The sequence below is a fragment of the Erigeron canadensis genome, chromosome 6, assembly GCF_010389155.1.
Source record: "Erigeron canadensis isolate Cc75 chromosome 6, C_canadensis_v1, whole genome shotgun sequence".
Lineage (NCBI taxonomy): Eukaryota > Viridiplantae > Streptophyta > Magnoliopsida > Asterales > Asteraceae > Erigeron > Erigeron canadensis.
Window position 1 is genome coordinate 29,972,881 of NC_057766.1, and position 14,757 is coordinate 29,987,637.

At 33.3% G+C, this 14,757-nt stretch overlaps 5 non-coding genes across 5 annotated transcripts; all 5 read right to left on the reverse strand.

The window, feature by feature from the left end:
- Positions 1 to 6,955: 6,955 nt before the first annotated feature.
- On the reverse strand, positions 6,956 to 7,028 carry TRNAY-GUA. Its single transcript has one exon. It is a non-coding gene; the product is annotated as a tRNA-Tyr (tRNA).
- Positions 7,029 to 7,111: 83 nt separating this feature from the next.
- Positions 7,112 to 7,184, reverse strand: TRNAY-GUA. The gene has a single exon. It is a non-coding gene; the product is annotated as a tRNA-Tyr (tRNA).
- Positions 7,185 to 7,281: 97 nt separating this feature from the next.
- Positions 7,282 to 7,354, reverse strand: TRNAY-GUA. Its single transcript has one exon. It is a non-coding gene; the product is annotated as a tRNA-Tyr (tRNA).
- Positions 7,355 to 7,451: 97 nt separating this feature from the next.
- TRNAY-GUA lies at positions 7,452 to 7,524 on the reverse strand. Its single transcript has one exon. It is a non-coding gene; the product is annotated as a tRNA-Tyr (tRNA).
- Positions 7,525 to 7,621: 97 nt separating this feature from the next.
- On the reverse strand, positions 7,622 to 7,694 carry TRNAY-GUA. The gene has a single exon. It is a non-coding gene; the product is annotated as a tRNA-Tyr (tRNA).
- Positions 7,695 to 14,757: the final 7,063 nt, after the last annotated feature.

Consider the following 14,757-nt stretch of genomic DNA (forward strand, 5'->3'; position numbering starts at 1 on the left):
GAGTGGGAAAACATGAATCATTAATTTAGTGGCTGGCTTTACTCTCTGGTAGCCACGTCCCATATTGTATTTTGTGGGTAAAATACCTGCTAGCCACTAAAGTTCCAACCAAAATAACCCTTTAACTCAAAACAAAATACTAGGAAATTAATTTAATATCAAAACTACAAAAAAGGTTAATTTTCTATTACCTCAAAATACTGGGATGTTACACTAGGTGATTGAGCCGATTTTACAACCGGAGTGCACGCCGGGTGTGTTTTAGTCTTGTCACGATTATTGTCACCAACAATATTGAATTTTGAGCTTAAACCATATGCAACCTAAACTTCTTGTGTAGCGGATTCGACATAGATGGCTTTTTAATTATTCGTCACAACTCAAACTATTTTCGCATACTCTCGATTGACACCGGTTGAGTATTTAATTTATTTTACTTGTCGATTAATTAGCTTTTTGAAACGCAAAGTGACAACTCGGTCACAAACCAAACTTTCTCTTGATTTACATTTTTACAACCTTAAGTACAACATTTAGTCCTTGTGTTCGATCCTGGTCTTACTCATTAACTATATTACATACGAACGGGTACACTGCCCGTAAGTGTGTGGTAGACAGTAAACGGTAGATCTTGTTATAAATTATTAAACTCGATTTCACACATCAACCCTAGAAAAGGCTCTTAAAATCGTCTGGAATATCAAAAGATAGGTTTTTGGAATGTTTTTGCAGCTATTTATATGCTGACTAAATTCAGCAGATTCGGCATTGAACTGCGTCGCAGTTTCTTCTTTGACTTTTCTGTTGACTTTGACTTTCATTGATTAGCCTTCTGTCGTGTATAGCCAAAATGCGTCGCAGTTTCACTAAACTACGAAGCAGTTTCAACCTCGACTTTAATTACTGCGACGCATACCCATACTGCGTCGCAGTTTCTTGTTGACTTGCATTGACCATCTTTGACCAGCTTTGACTTTCTTCTAATCTTCAATTACGTGCCCGTAAAACGTCCGTAAGCACTCGTTTTGCTCCAGAAACTTCGTTTTCTTCAAGTTATCGCTTAGGTACCTATTTTCCACCTGAAACACTGACAAATACCATAAATGCACCAACTGTATACGAAAACAACTCGTAAACCTCACTAAACAAACACTTTAAGCTTTGGGAAATGGGCATAAAATACGACATATCAATATATAACCTAAGAAAAAAGGGTAGAAGTTTGTATGTGGTTATAACTTCAGAAGATCGAAAGATCCAATTGCAAATTTTTTATTTAACTAATTATTACAAATTAATAAACAAAAGAATTTGCCAATACAAAAGAAGTTGAAAAAAAACGGGTTAACTGGAATCGATATTAATATGTAGTTAATCTTCATATGTTTCGTTTTTTAATTTGTACTTTATCTATTTGAAATTTATCGTTTTTATCTATATTCCTTTATAAAGCAAACTAGCTTTAAGTCATTAAGAACCTAATAAGTCTAAAATGCCCCTCACCTTAATACATCTTTCTATACCCACCTCTACAATTGGACTAAACTACCCCCGAATCTATCTCATTCTTAAAACAAAATTCCGCTGCAACGCGCGGGTATTATGCTCGTTTAACATAACATCAAGACGATCATCTATATTATTAAAGTAAATTATATAAGCTTACAATTTATTATTATACAATTACAATCGTATCTAATTGTTGGAATCATGCATGTTAATAAACTAATAAATAAATAATATCACAATTTGTAAAAGGATGGAATGAGTCGAATATTTGTATAGGAAGGAATAAATAGAGTCGAATATTTCTCCTTTTCACAAATATTATAAATTATAAGTATTAGTATTGTCATTTAATAAAGATTAAACAATTAAATTTGGTTTAATGGTCATAAATCAAAGATAAAAATCATCAAGGGGTTCCTATTTGTTGATTAAAGTATTAGCTATTATTTTTTATTTTTTGATTAAAATTATTGGGTAAAAAATGTAATTTTGTGATAGAAAACCAAAAAGTGTAATTTAAATTTAAAGGGGTATTTTTTGTATAATCATAAAAAAATATAAGTATTAATATTGTCATTTAAGAAAGATAAAATAATTAAATTTGATCTAATGGCTTTAAGTTAAAGATGAAATTTATCCAAGGGTTCTTGTTTGTTTAGAAATAAATTTAACACCTTGTTATTTATATATCGGTAGATAAAATGGTGACTATCTTTCACTTAAAATTTGAGTTAAATCCAATTTATGCCCTTCATATTTTGACATATATGAATTACTTTATTAAAAACCTTTTTTATTAATTGTCATTTACAATTTGTATGGGAAGTTCCTTATGACTTGTTGAGATTCGTTTAAACTTTAAATTTCAAAATGCCTTAAAAGATCATTTTATAAATTTTTTTTATTCCTTATTATATATATATATTAATTCGTTAAGTCCAAACCCAATATAATTTTCATTGTGATCTCTAGTCATAATTTTCTATTTGTTTGGATCTCTTACTAATGTTAGGTTCATTTGTCTTCTTCAACATTTTTGTTAGTATATGTTTTTTCCTTTTTAGTAATTGCAGTGCATAACTTATGTGAATTTCAATACAAATTATTTTTGTTTAGTTATTATTTTGTTTAATTTTACCGTTTAAACACTAAATATATAAAGATAAAACAAAATAAAATAATTATGATACTAATAGATTAGAAAAAAAAATGAAGATAGTAATAGATTGAAAAGAAAGAGTACATGAACATACATTTAAAATATCTAGTGATATTAGTTTGTCCTTGAGTTTGAATATGGGTACTTCAAATTAATGTTTAATAGCAATGATAGATTTATAACATAATTAAGGTTGGATCAAGTGGTTAACACCCTTTTCTGTGGAAACAGAGGTTATGGGTTCTATTCTCATCCCTTGTAAGGTCGGAGGTCTTTTTATATCTTTAGATAGAACCTGTAAGCAGCCTCTCTACACCGTCGTGGTAGGGGTAAGGCTGTCTACATCTTAACCTCCCCCATACACCGTCGAGGTATTGGGACCCAAAACTCGTGGAAGATGGTATTAGGCGTTACTTTATTTTCTAGCTATATTAAAAAAAGAAAAGAAAAAAAGTAGCTTAAAATTTTATGTTTAATAAAAAATAAATATGTATATTTTATGTGTTATGGTGATTGAGTTGTTAAATTTTAATTTGTTTACTTAACTTGTAGGTGTATTTTATTTTTGAGAAGGTGAATAAAAATAAAATGTTTTATATATTTAAGTATAAAATTTAACATGTAAAATTCTATCAAAAATATTACTACATTACAAATGTACATTAAATAGTGGTTTTGATTTTAACTTTTTTAACGGCAAGAATGTTTTCAATTAAGGAAAAATAGAAGGTTATATTTTGTTTAAATTTATAAAGTGAAAAGGCTAATGTTGTGTTTAATTATTAATAAATTTGGTAATGATATTACTTTTTTGATATAAGGGTTATAACTAAAAGTTTGAACTCATCTAACAGTTTTTGTTTCTGCATAAAAGAATTTAGCATCTTGTTACGATAACAGTTTTTAACCATACAACATATAGTTTAATCTAGTAAATAATATAATACAAGATATTTTAAATACAAAATAAATAATAAATATAAGAGCTTTCGTATAATAATTTATTAAATTAAAATCAATAAAACAAATAGTATAATATGCAAATTTGTAAAACAGGAAAGCTGTATCAATTGATGTAGTCATTGAAATCAATATACTATTAATTATTAAATTAAATATTAAGTTAAACTTAAAAGTATATATGTACACATCGCACATTGTTTATTATCTTTGTCGCTACGCATAGAAACTTGTTATTTGTAAAGTCAAAATAATATGAAATCACAATTGTAAATGTAAGAGTTCGTATAATAATCTATATTAATATATTATTATTATATTGTTATTAATGTGATGTTATTATCTTTATTTATGGTATATATATAATAAGTAAGAAAGATATATTTTGACAAAACATATAAAGTATAAGTATTATTGTCGTCATTTATTAAAGATGAAATAATTAATTTTGATTTAATGGTTGTAAATCAAAGTTGAAACTCATTCAAGAATTCCTATTTATTTAAAGATGAATTTAGGACTTAGTACTTAAAGAGATTGATGATAGTGGACCATCCAAACATAAGCCTAAGCCTAAGCCTAAACCAAAAACCAAAAGTGGATTTAGGAAGTTATTGCTTGGTTGGGATGAAGAACCAGTATTAACTCAAGGTATTTTTTATGAGGAGGGGGTTGAAGGTCCAACAATTGCTGGTTAAATTTGTCTCCAACACATCTGAATCGAAACTAATTTTACAAAATAAATTTTAAAAAAATAGTCAATTTGTTTATTTTAGCCGATTAAATTATTGATAGATAAAAATTATCATTAAAGTTCAATGTTATTATATTTTTTTTAATGACAAATTAAGGCTCAACGACATGTCTCTTCATAAATGAGGGCAGTGTAGTTCATTTTAGGGGTTGGGGATATATGTCGTAAATAACTTTATTAAGGGTATGTTTTATAGGTATATTTAATGAATATATTTAAATTAACAAATAAAAAGTAATGGTAATTTCGGTATTTGAAAGTTCAAAAGTTGATAAGAATAGTTTGTTTTATTTAAGAGTAAAAATATTAATATCAATTAAATATTTTTCTAGATTACAGTGTAACTCAATTTTGGTTTCCATTTTCATGTACATAACTACATAAATAATAATCATTAAGCTAAAAAAATCTAATAAAGATTTCGAATGGTATGACATACATATAAACAAAACGTTTTAGTATACATCTCTACAAAACTAACATGTTTCTTTAAGTTTAGAGAAAAAAATATTACTATAATACATTAATATTATTTAAATACTTAAGGTTATATTTAGTCTAAATATATAAATTAGAAGGACTAATGTTGTGTTATTTAATAATAAATTAGGTAATGATATAATTATTTTGATCTAAGGGCTATAACTAAAAGTTTAGACTCATCTAACGGTCCTTACTTCTCCAAAAAAGAATTCAGGACCTTGTTATATATATATATATTAACGATAAAATGATACATTACGATGTTAAAACAAAAAATTAGTATTTAATTACAAATTAATTATTATTATTATTACTATTATTGTTGTTGTTGTTGTTGTTGTTGTTGTTGTCGTCGTCGTCGTCAATATGTTTATCTTAGTTGAAAATACTTAATAATGAATTATCCGATAAATTTAAGTATAAAAATTACTTGGTAATTTATCTTCTATATCTACTAAAAACTCTAAATTCTAAAAAATGCAAAATATAAAACACTTATAATGAATATATTTGGTACATCTGGACGTAAAACATTGATGTCAATTTATAATTGTTAAATGTTAGTATATTAATACGAGTATTAATTAGTTTTGTATTTATTTTGAACATGATTTACTTACGTATTTAATAGTTATTAATTTAGAATTTAGTAATTTAAGGAATAAAAATGGTAAACGATACAAGCAAAGTAATCCAAGGGCTAATATTCAACCTTACTTCTCATCCAAAGGTCATGACTTTTTTATAATTGAATTTAAGAGGCTGTTTTATTATTATTGGGATATATATATATATATAATGGACAATTCCTATTTGATTTTTATTATAGCGTTAATAAGATGGAAGCAAAAAAAGATGGAAATTGAATTTGATGTGTACGAGTGAATTGAAAGTTCTTGGAAGTCGAAAGGAATGAAGGAAAGTTGCTTGCGTACGCATATTTTCCAAAGATATAATAATTTATAATAATTTTATTTACGGTTATTGATATATTTTTAAGGGGGTTTTTTGTCTAATCATATAAAGTGAAAGTATTAATATCATCATTTTAAAAAGATGAAATAATTAAATTTGATCTAATGATTCTAAATCAAAGCTGAAACTCATCCAAGGGTTTCTATTTGTTTAGGAATGAATTTAGGACCTTGTTATATATATATATTGGTAGATATTGGTAGATATGTTAATTCTACATATGTTTATAAAATATATATAGAATCTATAATAAAATCCACTGGACAAGAATAAGTTTAACTCATGCAATAGAGCCGATAATATTGAACAAGAACTTCAACCACTATAAAGAGAACTTGCAAAGCATCCTTGGCAAAGAACTTTAAATTATTTTGATCGATCAACACGGATGTAGCACGTTGGTATTGATGGTAGAAGCCTTAAAATAAGAAGGGTAAACCACCTTATAGGCATAATGCAGTGTTTCATGTAACATTGTAACAAATGCAACAATATGATCCCAATAGGCATAATGCAGTGTTTCGGGTCCCAGATGCAACCAAGATACAACCAAAGCTTCTGATAATGTTGTAGTTGTCGTAAACGTATTTATTTCAACCAAAGTTAGTTTCCTTTTGAGCAAAATTTAAAGTTAGATGAAGGAGAAAGAAAACTGTGTAGATGCCAACCAGTATTGCCGGTTGATCGGTCGCCTGTACTAGACCCGATATAACCTATGCTGTGAATGTTGCTCATCCGCGCCGTAGTCACTTGGAGGCTGCAAATCGAGTTTTGCGATACTTAAAAGCAAAACCTAGTCGTCAAGACATACTTCTTTCTCGTGAAGGAGCTCCAACTTTGAATGCCTATTTGTGATTCTGACTGGCTTGGGTGCCTTACAAAAAACGATCACGAATTGGGTATCTCATTCTACTGTGATCTTGGAAAATGGAGATGAATATTTTGTTAACTTACCTATATATAGCCATGGATATTAAATGTGGGGGATCCAGCCTAACAAACACAGCCATATTAACATGTACGGGTCGGGTTTAATTATTTATTTTACTCTAGTTTTAGTTTTGAATTTTTTATTAAGAAAAAAAGTGAGAAAATAAAAAATCTTATATAAAAAGTCCGACCTGCCGGGTTCGAACCAGCGAGCAAAGGATCTACAGTCCTACGCTCTACCAACTGAGCTAAGGTCGGTTTTGATAGATCCTCTCAACCACGTTTATTTTATACGTTTAATTTTTAATTTTCATTAAAGTTAAATATTAAGCATAAAAAATTCCGACCTGCCGGGCTCGAACCAGCGACCAAAGGATCTACAGTCCTACGCTCTACCAACTGAGCTAAGGTCGGTTTTGATAGATCCTCTCAACCACGTTTATTTTATACGTTTAATTTTTAATTTTCATTAAGGAAAAGTAAAAAAAGTTAAATATTAAGCATAAAAAATTCCGACCTGCCGGGCTCGAACCAGCGACCAAAGGATCTACAGTCCTACGCTCTACCAACTGAGCTAAGGTCGGTTTTGATAGATCCTCTCAACCACGTTTGTTTTATACGTTTAATTTTTAATTTTCAATAAGGAAAAGTAAAAAAAGTTAAATATTAAGCATAAAAAATTCCGACCTGCCGGGTTCGAACCAGCGACCAAAGGATCTACAGTCCTACGCTCTACCAACTGAGCTAAGGTCGGTTTTGATAGATCCTCTCAACCACGTTGTTTTATACGTTTAATTTTTAATTTTCATTAAGAAAAAAGTAAAAAAAGTTAAATATTAAGCATAAAAAATTCCGACCTGCAGGGTTCGAACCAGCGACCAAAGGATCTACAGTCCTACGCTCTACCAACTGAGCTAAGGTCGGTTTTGATTTTTAATTCTACTCTAGCTCTATTTTTACGTTTAGTTTCTAATTTTTATTAAGAAAAAAGTGAGAAAAAAAAAATGACATGTCCTAGTAACCCGATCTTTAGGAAGACTATGGCTTCCCGATCTACAGTCCTACGCTCTACCAACATGCATGATTTTCTTGTTTTCTTTATTTAACTCATGTTTATAAACAAGTTACAAGAATCTTTAACATCTCTATCTTTATATTAAATAAAACAAAATTGTTAAATGTTTTACATAAATTATTTACATAAATTATTTACATAGCACCTCCCAATCTTCTTTTTAATTTTTTTTTTTTCACTTATTTAATTATGATGTTATGACCATTTTTTTTTATAAAAAAATTAACTTTTTATGAAGAAAATATTTCTATTATCTTTTTAACACTCTAATAATTTATACATGATGTTTTACATTTTCGTCATCTATATAACTTTATCATAACATATTTTTTTTTAAAATTATGATGACATCATAATTGTCTATAGTGGGGAATAATTGTACTTTTCAAAAAAAAAATGACATCATAATTGTAAGTCCTAGTAACCCGATCGTTAAGGAAAACGTATATTGTTATGTCTATAGAGGGGAATCCTCTCAAGATAATTAGTTTGGTGTATGATTATCTTAATAAGTATGTAATCAACCTAAAGTATTACACGACTTATTAGATAAACACAGTGTTATTTTGCATTTAGGTATTATGTCTCAAAGAATCGAGTTTTACATAATTGGCAGACGCAACACTTGCTCAACAGAAAACTAATAACATCAACCATGATGTATTTTTCAATGACCTTTTTGTAAAAAAGGTGTAAGAGATTTATAAAAAAAAGTATTATCCTTCAATGATAAAAAGCTTTTCAAAAGCTTAAAGTTAGTTAAATTATAATTGTTAAAATGAAAGAGTAAGTGGAAAGCTTAATATCTACCAACCTATAGGTTATAACTTGAACATATTTTTGTACTAATATAATGTATTTTAATCAACTCTAAGTTTTGAAAAGCTTTTTGTCATTGGAGGTAAATGTTTTTTATAAAAGGTTCTTACACTTTTTTATACTTTATTTACAAAAAAAACTTTTGATAAAACACCATTGTGATCAGTTTCTATACATACATTTTGCTCATATATCGTGTCCAAATCCAAACACACACAAAAATGACTAGCTAATTTCACCTTGACTTTGAAAACGACAATGCCTTCTGGTCATCCTGTACGTTGTGAAAGCAATTGAAATAAACAAAAAGACTAACAATACTCTAAAAGATTGAAGGCATATACGGTAACATAAACAATTAATCCTGTACGCAGACAACGAAGTCAGGTGTTAGCAAAATTCATGATTAATATATACGGTAACTGATTGTACACCAAACCGAAATTAGGTTAAGAAGGGGAGATAATGGGTGTTTTTTGTTGGCGATTCCCCGAAGGTAGAGTGAATCTCTTTACGCCAATTGAGTATAATTTGATTGTTGGCCGATTGAGATTGTGCTTGTTTTTTGATTTATGATCAGCCGAATTGTGTGTATCTTGTATATCCTGAAAGGTCTTTTTTGTTCTCCTTTTATAGGAGGATCTATCTTGAAAAGAAAGTCAAGACTTGTTAAGGTTTCCCCAAGTCTTAGGAGGTAAAAGTCCAGGAGGATTATTTCCTTCTTTAACGGACTAAGAGATAAAATCAAATCCCAGAATTGTAGAGGAACAATTCTTATCTTGCAGCGGAAACCTTCGTAGCGAATGACCCTTCGTATCGCAGCTCCTTATGATAGGCCTTCCGTACCGATAGAGGGGTATGTCATCACGCCCCCAGTCCAAGGTGATGATTTTTGTCAAATAAGCATTGCATTGGACTATTATGAAATTATCACATTTTCTCAGGGGGTATTTCGAAAAAATGTGAAAACCTAAAGTCCACTTTGTCAGTACACAAATCCCTAGGCACCCAATCGACGGTTAGGGTTCCTTGACTGTATCCTCATAAAAGCATTCCACCATCATTTTCTCGAAGAAATTAGTGCGTGGTTGTCATTTTTCTCCATCTTCTTTTCATTTCATCATTTTTTTTTGAAAAAATCGTTGTACTCAACCATTTTTACTCGTTTTTCATCGTATGGCATCCAAAAGAAAAGCGACAGAGGTTGGATCATCGGCCTCTCCTGCAGAAGATGTGACGACCAAGAAGGGGAAGGGTGCTATTACCATACCTTCCGTATCATTTTCTGGGAATACTGCTCGTAAATTTATGGAAGATGAACTGTCATCAAATCAGATGAGTGAACAAAAAAACCTTTTGATTCGTGGACTATGCCGAGAATACGAGTATTCTCAAGATATGTTGAAAGAATCGCAGTTGGTTGCTGGTAGTTTACCTGACGATATCGCAATTCTCGAGAAGCGTTTGTCGGAACAAGATGTGGAGATGAAGGCGCTCCGAACTGGTTTGGAGAGGCGTCATGATGAAATCCTGCAGAAGGATCTGGAGAACATGTGCTTGCGAGAGGAGGTGGAGGCGTTTGTGAAGAAGTTGATTCCTCATGTGTGTGAGACTCTTGCAACTAGTCCTCAGGCTATCTCTCAAATCGATGCTGTTGTGAATGCTTCTAAGAAGAAGGGGGTTCTTTCTGTTACTCATTCCGAAGATTCTCCAGAATACTTGGAGGCTAAGGAGGCGTTCGACCAATCCATTTTGAAGCTGGCAAGTTACCATAGTAATTATATATATGATATTACTCATCTTCATGACTCCAGGGCATATTATTTTCTTGTTGTTAAGCCCCGTTTCGATTAGTCATGTGATATGGAATCTATATGTATTTGTCTGTTATGACTTTCTTTTGGATTTATGAATTTTAGGGTCGTCTGTGCAGGCGTCCCTGTCAGCTTTTTCCCTTTATGAGGTTGCGATCCTCTTATTTGAAAATGACTAGTCTTTGTTGTATGTCCCTCGTAGGGCTTTAATATGGTACGCGACCACATGATTATAAGACTATGACTGTCTCTCGGTTGATGTGTGGAGACTATTTACTAAGTGGGTGGAGGCGAAGCCGCTCGCCACAACGGATGGAGATCAAATGAAAAAATTCGTATGGGAGCATATCATATGTAGGTTCGGAATACCACATACAATAATATCCGATAATGGCCCCCAATTTGCGAAGGGAGTCTTCCTCGAATTCTGCAAGAATTTACAAATAACGCAATCGTTTACGTCTGTCTATCACCCTCAAGGAAATGGGCAGGTAGAGGTAACCAATAGAGAAATAGTAAAAGGCATAGAAAAAAGGCTTGGACGAAGTCATAAAGGATGGATAGATGAGTTACCACTGGTTCTTTGGGCCAATAGAACAACACCCAAACGAAGCAATGGGGAAACCCCGTTCAGCCTCGCATTCGGGACGGAGGCCGTAGCACCAGCAGAATTTCAAGTCTCTACATATAGGATGCTGAATACCGAGGAAAATTAGAAAGAATTGAGAATCGACCTCGACCTTTTAGAGGAACGACGAGAAATCGCGGCCATTAGAGAAGTTGCCTTTAAAAAGAAAATTGAAGGGTATTACAATAAGAGGGTAAACCCTACATCATTTAAAATAGGAGATTATGTACTACGGTTGAATAGAGCAAGTGAGAAGGAATACACCAGAAAGTTAGGACTGACGTGGGAAGGCCCATATCGGGTGCAAACAGCCTTCGGAAATGGAGCATATAAGCTAGAAACACTCGAAGGAGCACCGGTAGACAGAACCTGGAACAGTTGCCGACTCAATTGCCGCAAATACCTTCCCTTTGTTAGGGCGCTTAGGATCAAACCTACCCATTTTCTTCACCCCACTTGACTCGGGTGCATCCTTCCTTTTTGATGACGATGTTTTGCTCGATTCGCCACTTCTAAGTAAGTCCTCGGTAACACTACCGGCTCGGTTGATGGCTTCCGTCAAGGAGGTAGGCATGATATTATTCACCAAGTGTCAGACTTTTGGAGTCAAGCCCATAACAAACTTTTGGATAGCTTGTGCCTCGAGGACACCAAGTGTGGGATAAGTGTTGACAACTCTTGGAATCGCCGAATGTACCCTTTGTAATCCGCTCCATTCATTTGAAGTTGCACGAACTCTAATGTTAAAGTTTGAAGCTCATAGGGAGGACAAAACCTTTCCTTCACCAAGACCTTGAATTGATCCCAAGGTATAGCATTGCCCGCCCCTATTTCTTTGTTCCACCACTTCAATGCATCACCCTTAAACATGCCGGTTGCATAAGTAACTTGATCATCATAAGTACAATGGCTCCTAGCAATCACTGCTTCAATCTCTTCAAGCCACCTTATGCAAGCCGTGGGACCCCCATCCCCATTAAACTCGGGGGCTCCACAACACTTGAAATCTTTGAAAGAACACCCTTGACGATACACTCCATGTTGATTGTACATGGGAATGTAGTTATCTTGCATCACCGGTGCCTCTTCTTCTTCCGCTACAACCGGTCGAGCACCCTCATTTTTACCATTTACTTGAGCTTCCACATTGTGAGGCACATTGGGTGGTGCCCCATTGTTTCTTTCAAGAGTTGTCGTGACTTGGGCAACTATGGTTGGCATAATGTTAGTGACCGCTTGGGCAATCACTTCCGCCAAGTTTGGCATGGGGGCTTCACCACGACCCCTACCTCTACCTTGGCCTCCACCACGGCCTCTACCTCCCCGGCCTCTTCCATGGCCTCCTTGTGCTTCCGGTTGAGCTTCCGGTTGTGGTTCTTGAGAGTTAGCCCTATAGTTAGCTCCGGCTCTCCTTAGCCTCACCATTTCTATAAAACAAGTAACATGTTGACCCGATTGTTAGTCTCGAAATGCTCACATGTTAGTTCCACAAGTAGTCAATACTCTCAAGTCGACATATCACACATACATCATATCGTTACGCTAAGGTAAAAGTACTAATGTTCTAGGGGAAATCGTTATGTATCATGCCATCATACCACGTTCACAATAATTGTCCATCGTCAACTACATACTCATGTTCAATTACATAATACAACCAAGCAACTAAACAAGCGGTTCGAAGTATAGTCCAAATCCGATATACTCTCTAGTTATCGTTCGGGTTTGTATATAGGGTGTACCAGCGGCTAACCCTCCACCCAACAACTCCCATCAAGTATTTCGGTTTCTTATTATACTCCAAACCAAATGTGTGCAATCCGTGATGTCATTAACTTGTTATAATACCAGGTAACCATAAAATAGTTGATCAGGCTCTTTTAGGGTTGCCACAATATTATATCATGTTAATGCCATAATTTCATCTTGCCCTAAATCATCAAACAATATCAATTCAAGCCAACAATATGCACATTACCTCAAGTAACCACATTGACCTCATGTACTTGACCATCGCACAACAACACATTGATCACGTCAACCAATTGCACTCATGTTATCACATATAATGAACCTTCCTACGAAACCCAAACGTACACTTATAATGCTCATATAGTTCACGTTGCATACAAGATTCCTAATCATGCATGCTATATGAAGAGTTTTACTTAAGCCGTAGTCTAGGTCAATCCGCCTAATTCTCTACGACCATGCGTGGGCCACCATTCTATAACACCCCGAGCTAGGCTCGAAATGCACCGAAAAGCATGACACAAGATAGAATTATCGTAGAACGAGACTATATGAAAAATAAAAGGATTCTGTGAACCCAACATTTAGTTTTCAAGTTACAAAAGCACAAGGAGCATACAACCATCAAGTGTTTTACAAAAATGATATCAAAAGATGGCTCATGATCCTAAGCAAGTCCATCAATGGGTAATGAATCACGGATCCATGGTCATAGTCCAACTTCTAGCAATGCAATCAAGCTCTTGGGTTATCTTGGTTACCTGAAAAGTGTACTAAACAATGTCAACACTAGGTTGGTGAGTTCGTAGGAAAGAAAGAACAAGAACACGTACCAATGTCATCCATCACATAAACAATCATAAAGAACAAGAATTTAGACATCCATTAAGTATCTAACATGACAAATGATCTCACACTTGCACACAATGTCCCTCAATTGTCCTCATGTCATCCATAATTGTCATTAAGTACGTATCGTACCCGTATAATGTCATCAAGCACTAAAAGTGCCCGTTTGTATTGTCATCATACCCCTCATTTCATTCATTTCACGTAAATTGATCATCAATGGCCATCATTGTCCAACATAATCAAACACCATGTGTATATACTTCCTATGATACTACTTTTGAAAGGCCTTTAATGCTTATATATAGGGTCACCCGCAACCTTCCCACCACATCTCCAACCTTTCAAAGGCATTATCATCCTCCAAATATACCCAACTATCCTAAAACAACTCATCATACATAGACAAGTAACCATACAACAAATCACATAATTGCACGTCATCAAAAACCTTCACGCAACATGTAATTCACAATTTGTCATCATGGACAAAGTATACTTTTCAGCCCGACTCTTAAAGAGTAAGGGAAGCTATGAAAACTCACCTTGGCTCAAGCAATTACAAGTATAAGTCAGGCTATAAACGTCCAACGACCGCCAAATGTCCACAACCTATCAATATATACATTACAATACAAGTTAAGAGTCTCACTTTGTTCTACTTATGACTCCCAACCATGAATGACTCAAGAGACTCGAACAAGAAACCAATGGACCCGAAAGAATGTGTACAAGAAGGTATGGGTCGACTCAAATACCATGGACAGTCAACAAGCTCAAAGGATTCTTTGTAGACTACTTTCAGTTTTTCCTTGTCTACTTTCAGTTTTGTAGACCAATTTCAGTACACAAGATGACCAATTGAGACGAAACTTAATTCTTAGAAAATGTAGAGGGCTCAAAGACCTTTTCAAAAATATAGGGTTTGACTCTTGAAGATCTCTAAAGAACGAGTTACGGTGTTTCCAAAAACAGACCTGCACACTTTCGACTAGTTGAAACCTAGTAACCAAACACACCCAAATTCGTCCCAATATATTTTGACCTCAA